The sequence below is a fragment of the Papaver somniferum genome, chromosome 8 (assembly GCF_003573695.1).
Source record: "Papaver somniferum cultivar HN1 chromosome 8, ASM357369v1, whole genome shotgun sequence".
NCBI lineage: Eukaryota > Viridiplantae > Streptophyta > Magnoliopsida > Ranunculales > Papaveraceae > Papaver > Papaver somniferum.
The window spans coordinates 69,424,899-69,433,837 of record NC_039365.1 but is presented as its reverse complement, the minus strand read 5'-3'; the positions used below and the strand labels follow the sequence as shown (position 1 = coordinate 69,433,837).

The 8,939-nt window shown below is 40.3% G+C and overlaps 1 pseudogene; it reads right to left on the bottom strand.

Annotated features, from left to right (window-relative positions):
- Positions 1-526: 526 nt before the first annotated feature.
- On the bottom strand, positions 527-626 carry LOC113307103 (annotated as a pseudogene).
- Positions 627-8,939: the final 8,313 nt, after the last annotated feature.

The window sequence follows — 8,939 nt, the reverse complement described above, 5'->3', positions numbered from 1 at the left end:
GCCTGAACGTAAAAGAGACGCACTAGGTAGATTTGTTAAAGAGAAACCTAGTAGTTCGAAGCGTCTCGATTACCTTAATCTAGAGAGTCCGACTTTTGAAGAGTCTGTTTTTGAACGTCCTTTGACTGAGGAGAGAATCCTGTTGCTCCGATAGCGCCAGAAATGGCAACTTTGAAAGCTTTGTTGAATCCAACTAGGACTACTCGTCCCTCATGTATCAGGTTAGCTGAGACGGAAGCAACTTATGAACTTAAACCTGGGACCTTACAGCTGCTCCCAATCTTTTTAGGGAAAGAAAATGAAAACCCCTATTTCCATGTTAGGGACTTTGAGGAAATTTGTAGTACCCTCAGGATTAGAAACCTAGATGATGATGCTTTGAAACTTAGGTTATTCCCCTTTTCCCTGAAAGATAAAGCTAAATCGTGGCTATATAGTTTGGCTTCCGGGTCAATCGAAACGTATGAACAACTTACATCTGCCTTTTTGAACAAGTTTTTCCCTAGGCACAAAACATCGTCTATTAGGACGCAAATCTGCACGTTTTCTCAACAGGAGGGAGAAACTTTGTATAGGTATTTGGAAAGGTTCAATGATTTATTAGCCCAATGTCCTCATCATGGTTTAGAGAAGGTTAGGTTAGTTCAGATCCTTTATGAGGGTTTAGATTATCCCACCACAACCACAGTAGAATCTATGTGTACTGGTGGATTTGAGAACCAAACAGTTGATGACGCGATGACATATTTGCATGAAGTCGCCGAAAAGACCCAACAATGGGAAAGTAGTAGGGGACCCCAGAAAACAATTCTTCTCGGCAGAGGAAACGTTAATAGGGTAGAAGGAGGCTATGAATCAGATGCCAAAATTGTTGCTATAGCGAAAAGGTTAGAAGCTTTAGAAGTGGGTAACACTAGTGGTAGATTGGAGCCTTTTTGGGAAGGCCAGAATAATGAAGAGCAAGCCAATGCTCTATATAATAACACTAGGTTTGATAATCGTCAGAAGTTTGACCCATATTCAGAAACCTATAATCCTGGTTGGAGAAACCATCCGAACTTTTCATGGTCTAAGGGCCAGAGTCAGGGTCAGTCTAATAATTCTAATGCTCCCCCAGGTTTTGGCTACACTAGGAATACATCAGGCCCAGAAAATAAAACGACTAGCTTAGAGGAATCTATTAAGATGTTAGCAAAAACTCAGGAAATGTTAGCACAGAGCCATGTTAGTTTTCAACAGGAAACCAAGCAGAATTTTCAAACTAATGCTCAGAGCCTTGCTAAGTTAGAACTTCAAGTCGGCCAAATAGCTAAGACCTTAAGTGAGAGAGATAATGGTAGGTTCCCTAGTCAGACTAATCCCAATCCTAGAGGAGTTCATGAAGTAGGTACAAAACCATCGAATCAATTGAATGCTATTAGAACCCTTAGGAGTGGTAGAATAGTAGACAATCAGGTAACCATGCCCGATAGTGAACATACTGTAGTTCACCCCTCAGGACCACTAGCTAAGGAAACTGATAAAATTTCTGATGATGCCAACTCAGTTCCTGAGAGGTCTGATTCTGTGCCTAGAGCCCCATTTCCTCAGCTATTAGTACCAACAAAGAAGGAATCGAACTTTAATGACATATTGGAGGTTTTTAAGCAAGTTACCATAAACCTTCCTTTATTAGATGCAATTAGGCAAATTCCTGCTTATGCCAAGTTCCTTAAGGATATGTGTACGCGAAAGCGAAAACTTAGCGTCCATAAGAAAGCCTTTTTAGCTAGTCACGTAAGTTCAATTATTCAAAACACTACAACTCCAAAGTACAAAGACCCAGGTTCCCCTACCATTGCTTGTACAATAGGTAACACCGGGTAGAAAAAGCTTTACTACTTGACTTAGGAGCCAGTGTGAACCTACTTCCGTACCATGTGTACTTACAGCTAGGACTTGGTGAAATGAAACCTACTCAGATAACACTGCAGTTAGCTGATAGGTCTGTTAAAATTCCTCGAGGTGTTATTGAGGATGTCCTTATTGAGGTCGACAAGTTTATCTATCCAGTGGATTTCGTGGTCCTAGATACTCAACCTGTCCCTGACCCAGAGAACCAGATACCTGTGATTTTAGGTCGCCCGTTTTTAGCTACGTCGAATGCGATCATTAACTGTCGAAATGGTGTGATGAATTTATCTTTTGGTAATATGACTATAGAGATGAACATTTTTAATGTCAGTAAGCTACCTTATGAGCTAGATGACACATGTGTTGAAGAGGTGAACATGATAGAAGCCTTAGTTCAGAAGTCATTACCAAACATTTTATTTGAAGACCCATTAGAAAGTTGTCTATCCCATTTTGGTTTAGATTTTGATGACGATAGCACTATTGAACAAGTGAATGCTCTATTAGATTCTACCCCTGTGTTAGACACTGATAGATGGAAAGCTAGGTTCGAACCGTTACCAGTTTCTGAGACTACCCTAATTCCTTCTTTAGAAGAGCCCCCAAAGTTGGACCTTAAACCACTACCCGATACTCTAGTATGTGTTTTTAGGCCCATCTGAGACTTTACCTGTGATTGTAGCTTCCGATTTGGATAGTGATCAGGAAAGTAGGCTAGTAAAGTACTTCAAGACAATAAGGAAGCTTTAGGGTGGACTATAGCAGACATTAAGGGTATAAGTCCTACTGTGTGTATGCATCAGATTCATTTAGAGGAAGACTCCAAACCTTCTAGGGAGATGCAACGTCGACTGAACCCTAACATGAAAGAGGTAGTTCGAAAAGAGGTGCTTAAGTTGTTAGATGCGGGTATTATTTACCCAATTTCAGACAGTAAGTGGGTCAGCCCTGTTCAGGTTGTCCCCAAGAAATCAGGTATCACTGTAGTCCAGAATGATAATAATGAATTAATCCCAACCCGAGTGACCACGGGATGGCGTGTGTGTATTGACTATAGGAAATTGAACAAGGTCACAAGGAAGGATCACTTTCCCCTTCCTTATCGACCAATGCTAGAGAATTAGCTGGACATAGTCACTGCTTTTAGATGGCTACTCCGGTTATAATCAGATCGTTATTGCCCCAGAAGACCAAGAGAAAACCACTTTTACCTGTCCCTTTGGTACCTTTGCGTATAGACGCATGCCTTTCGGGTTTGTAATGCCCCTGCGACTTTTCAGCGTTGCATGATGAGCATATTTTCTGATGGTAGAACGGTTTTTAGAGGTCTTTATGGATGATTTTTCAGTTTGGTTCATCTTTTGATGAGTGCTTGCATCATTTGACATTAGTGTTGACTAGGTGTAAGGAAAAGAATTTAGTGCTTAATTGGGAAAAATGCCATTTCATGGTTGAATCAGGAATTGTCTTAGGGCACATCGTTTCTTCAAAGGGTATAGAGGTAGACAAAGCCAAAATTGACCTTATTAAGACTCTACAGGTCCCAAAAACCGTAAAAGATATTAGGTCATTCTTAGGGCATGCAGGTTTTTACCGTCGATTCATTAAGGATTTTAGCTTGATTTCTAGACCTCTTTGCAATTTGCTTGCAAAAGATGTTAAGTTTGTCTTTGATGATGCTTGCTTAAAGGCTTTTGATAAGCTTAAAACTTTACTCACTACTGCCCCGATAGTCCAGGCACCTAACTGGAACCTACCCTTTGAATTATGTGTGATGCTTCAGATTATGCTATAGGCGTTGTGCTAGGTCAGCGAGAAAACAAATTACTCCATGTGATTTACTATGCTAGCAAAACTCTGAATGATGCCCAAATGAACTATACAACTACCGAGAAGGAATTGCTAGCCATCGTGTTTGCCTTGGATAAGTTTAGATCCTATTTATTAGGTTCTAAGATCGTAATCTATACTGATCATGCTGCTTTGAAATACCTTTTGTCTAAGAAGGATACCAAACCTAGATTGATTAGATGGATCCTTTTGTTACAAGAATTTTGTCCAGACATTAGAGACAAAAAGGGTGCAGAGAGAATGTGGTAGCAGACCACTTGTCTAGGCTAGTTGTTAGTTCCCCTAATAATTCCCTTCCTATAAGGGATATTTTCCTGATGAACAATTGTTCTCTGTTTCCCAATCACCTTGGTATGCAAATATAGTGAATTATCTTGTTACTGGTCGAATGCCTCAACATTGGGGTAAGCAAGATCGTTCTAGGTTTTTAGCCGAGGTTAAGCATTTCTTTTGGGACGATCCTTATCTGTTTAAGTATTGTCCGGACCAGATTATTAGGAGATGTGTATCTGAGAGTGACCAGTCTAGTATTATCTCCTTTTGTCATGAACATGCATGTGGGGGTCATTTTAGTGCTAAGAAGACTGCTGCTAAGATTTTGCAGTGTGGATTTTACTGGCCTTCGTTGTTTAAAGATTCCCATAGTCATTGTGTTTCTTGTGAGCGTTGCCAGAAGTTAGGAACCATTTCCCGTAGAAATATGATGCCTTTGAACCCTATTTTAGTGATTGAGGTCTTTGATGTGTGGGGCATTGATTTTATGGGTCCATTTCCTATTTCGTTTGGTTATATTTACATACTTGTCGCTGTAGACTATGTGTCTAAGTGGGTTGAGGCGGTTCCGTGTAAAACAAATGACCACAGGGTCGTAGTCCAGTTTTTGAAAGAGAATATACTTACACGTTTTGGTACGCCGCGAGCTATAATTAGTGATGGAGGTTCACACTTTTGTAATAGACCGTTTGCTCTTTTAATGAAACAATACGGTATTACCCATAAAGTAGCAACCCCATATCACCCTCAGACTAGTGGTCAGGTAGAGGTTTCCAATAGGGAAATTAAACGTATTCTAGAGAAAACAGTTAATCCAAATAGGAAAGACTGGTCGTCGAGGCTTACTGATGCCTTATGGGCTTACCGTACTGCGTTTAAGACACCCATTGGAATGTCACCTTATCGTTTAGTATTTGGCAAGGCATGTCACCTGCCTGTTGAGTTAGAGCATCGAGCCTATTGGGCTATTAAGAACTTAAACTTTTCACTTGACAAGGCAGGAGCTCAAAGAAAGCTCCAGCTCAATGAGTTGGACGAGATTCGTAGAGATGCATACGATAGTGCTAAGGAGTATAAGAACAAAATGAAACTTGTGCATGATAGGAATATTTTACGAAAGTCATTTTCTCCAGGTCAAAAAGTTCTTCTATATGACACTCGGTTGCATCTATTCCCCGGGAAGTTGCGCTCTCGATGGACCGGTCCTTTTGTGGTCCGTACTGTTTTTTCTCATGGCGCTGTTGAGATTGAGACACCAGATGGTAGTAGTTCTTCGAAGGTTAACGGTCAGATTGAAGCCCTTTTAGAGCCTTTTCCTACAGGTGATGTTGAGGAGGTCCCTCTGGAGGACCCTGTTTACCTTGATTGACCATCGAGGCGATTTTGTATGTTGTATATTATTTTGTAGGTTTTTGGTTACACTTCACCCAGGTACTATCTTTCCGACTTCTCTCTTTACTATTTCCTCATGTTACTTATATTTTTGGTATTGTTCTTTCATTAGAAACATTGAGGACAATGTTAGATTTAAGTTTGGGGGTGGGGTAGAACTTTTTGTTACCTTTTCGTTGCAATAAATAAACTCCAGAGCCTAGAAATTTATCCTTATTAAGGATGACACTACCCAATCTAAGTGGATGGAAGCATTTTGGCTGTAGGAGTTGAGGGACCAATCTGATTAGATGGAAACATCTAAAGAGTCTATTCATGAAAGCACAAAGCTCAGGTGTTAGAAATAACATGGTAGTTTCGCCATGTCTCATTGAGTCCTTTTCACTTCTATTTTTATTTTTATTTTTCTTTTTAAGATATGTTTCTCTAAGTGATTAGGCGGGGCCCACGATTCAAGTTGTTACCATTGCTATGGTGAAATAGAGTGATTGAGATAGCCATAAAAAAAGAAGAGAAATTGAGACCAGACCATCAGACCAACTGGAATAAATTCAATAAAGTCGACCACTGGAACCCTTGTATATGCCAGTTGTGTTGACCTAGAGTTAGGATTATCGACCACTGGTACCCTTGTATATGCCAATGTGTTGATATTAGTCAGACCGGTATCCCAGTCCATTAGGATAGGTTCATTATGGCAGTGACCTTCAGACAGATATGAGAAACTGATGAGTGCCAAATATTGTATATATTTGCACCCTTTTTATTGGCATTTAACTCATCTTTTATGCATTAATTCTACATTTTATCCCATATTCTGTATTTTCATTTTTTTCAAGAATAAATATTTTTATTAATTAATTTTGTATTTTTAGGTACTAAATAAAGATTGGATGAGTTGCGGAGCAAAAATAGCAAAGGAACGACAAAGAATCTGGCAGAAAGATAGCGCAGATTGTGGTATGGAAGACTCAAAGGCTAGCAATGGGCTTAACAAGGAAGAAATTGTTCTTAAAGAAGAAATGGGCTCAGAATTATCCCAAGCCCAACTTATCTCCCAAGCCAAATCTCAAACCCAAAGCCCATTCTCATGTAGCCGTCAGATTGGATCCACAGATGCATCCAACGGTCTCTTCATCGATGTGCATCAGATTTCGATACGTCGGACTCACACTACAACACCTAACTCTAATCTGAGCCGTAAGTTTTGATGTTCCACAAATCCAACGGTCGCTCCAAGCCTGTTTCCCTCGTGTCGTTCGATTCAATCCAGATGTGATAATCCAACATTCATCCTCGCTGTTCATCAAACCCTGCTGATCCGCCCAACACCATAGCACCTAAACCTATTTCACCCAAAACAGAACCTAATCCCTAATTCCCATCGACTTCTTCTCCTTCCTCTCTCCCTCTCCTCTTCAACTGCTCTCTGCAGAGAGCTCCATCATCACCACCACTCCCTGTCGCCACCAAATCATCTTACAAACGCAACCCATCTTTACCACCAACTATCCATGATATATGTCAACTAATTTCAGCAACGTCACATCTCATCAGTGACGTGTGAGTTGAAGAAATTGGTTGGAAGATATCAATGATGGAAGAGATAAAATCTAGGGCATGGAGATGGACCAGGAGAGGCAGACGAAGCATGGGTCGAAGAGCAATTGTCCCATCTAATTAGGTAAATTCGAAACCCTAGTTTACTGTTGAATTTGGGGAAGAACACAAAACCCTAATTTTGTAAATTAGGTATTTTGGGGAAAGTACTTGTAACTATAAATATGGGTTGTAGGTGTTGTGTTGAGGGTATGCCTGGATTAGCCAGAGCACCACCTTAGAGGCCTGGACTAGCCAGTGCTCTCTACTGTTACTTCTTGTTTAATTTCAAGTTCAGTAATTTCAATTGTATTTGTTCACCATGTCTAGTATGTTCTAATTACTCTTGCTAGGGTGTATATGAAACCCTTAGTCATATGTTGAGAAAATTTTTGTTCAATTTAATGTTCTTATGATATTCACTGTTGTAGGATGATTACTAGCTAAAGCATTCAAATGCACTTGTGATGAGTTGTACTGTGAGAAGACAGTTCATGCTAGGAGTGAATTAGATAACATAGCTAGAATTATTATCCATTTTATCCTGTTAGGGATGATAGTTAGCTAAATTGATCAAATGAACCTATGATAGGCTGTACTGTAAGAAGACAGTTTATGCTAGGGGTGAGTTAGTGAGAATGGTTGGCATATTATCCATTTTATCCTTCCCTGGGAAGGAACAAGAACATAAGTTGAATAGGTATTGCCTTAGCTTAGGATTATTAGGTGGATTCAAATGCCCTAGTGCTTTTAGTCACTGTCACTAGAAATAGTTAGGAAACTTAGAAATCAGTAGAAAGATTTAGAAAAAAACACCAGCTCCCTCCTTGTCCCTGTGGACTTCCCCTTATTTGCTCACTCACTACTTTAGATCCTGTATACTTGCAGGTTTAGGTTAAAACATAGTTTTAGGACTTATTCCTTCTGCTATCAAGTTTTTGGCGCCGCTGCCGGGGATTGAACCCGGGTCACCCGCGTGACAGGCGGGAATACTTACCACTATACTCCACCTCCATCTTCTCCACTCCGTATGCAACAGCCTCACCTTCACCACCAACTCCGCCAACTCCACTGCCTCAACCACCACAATCAACCACCAAAAGCCATCATGGCTATCCCTCACCGAAACCCATCATTCCCCTAAACTTCTAGCCATTTATTCTCTCGATTTCTTCCCTGATTTCTCTCTGAAACCCTAGGTAAGAAATCAATAAAATAGGTCGAGTTAGAAACGCAATTGGAAGGCATGGAGAGGAGCAGGAGAGTCAGAGAAGAAATGGGTCGACCTTCTTGAGTGATTTGTCACGTCAAATTAGGTAAAGTCGAACCCTAATTTCAACTGTGTAATTTGGGGATTTGGGGATTTTCTCTGTAAACCCTAATTGATTAATTTGGGTATAAATATGGGTTGTGGGTGTTGTGTTGAAGATATGCCTGGGATATCCAGTGCTTCACCCAAGAGGACTGGAACAGCCAGTGCCTCAAGGGTTAGTTCTTAGTTTAAATTATTTTGTAAATTTCAATTGTATTTGTCCCATCCATGCTCTGATCTTGTTGTGCTTGAACTGTCTAGGATTGAATATCCTTTTGGGTTGTTAAAACACTAAGCAAGCTTCTCTGCGGGTAGTTGCAGTGTGAGAGCCCCAACTACTACTAGGATTAGATTCATCTTAGTGTTCTTAGTAATCTTTCTAGACCAACCCTTAGATGAACAGCCGGCTTTGAACCGCATCTGTCATCTAGTTAATCAGTGAGCCTAGAAGCTCACTGATAACTAACAAGGGATAAGAACATAGTTGGAGGACTTAGCTTAGGTGGAGAGGGGAATCCAAGACCTAGTTTCCAAAACTCACTTTCATCCAAAAATCGATCACTGTTTAGTTTGTTCAATATTTTCTGTTTCATGTCCTGTTAGTATCTTGTTTAATTCT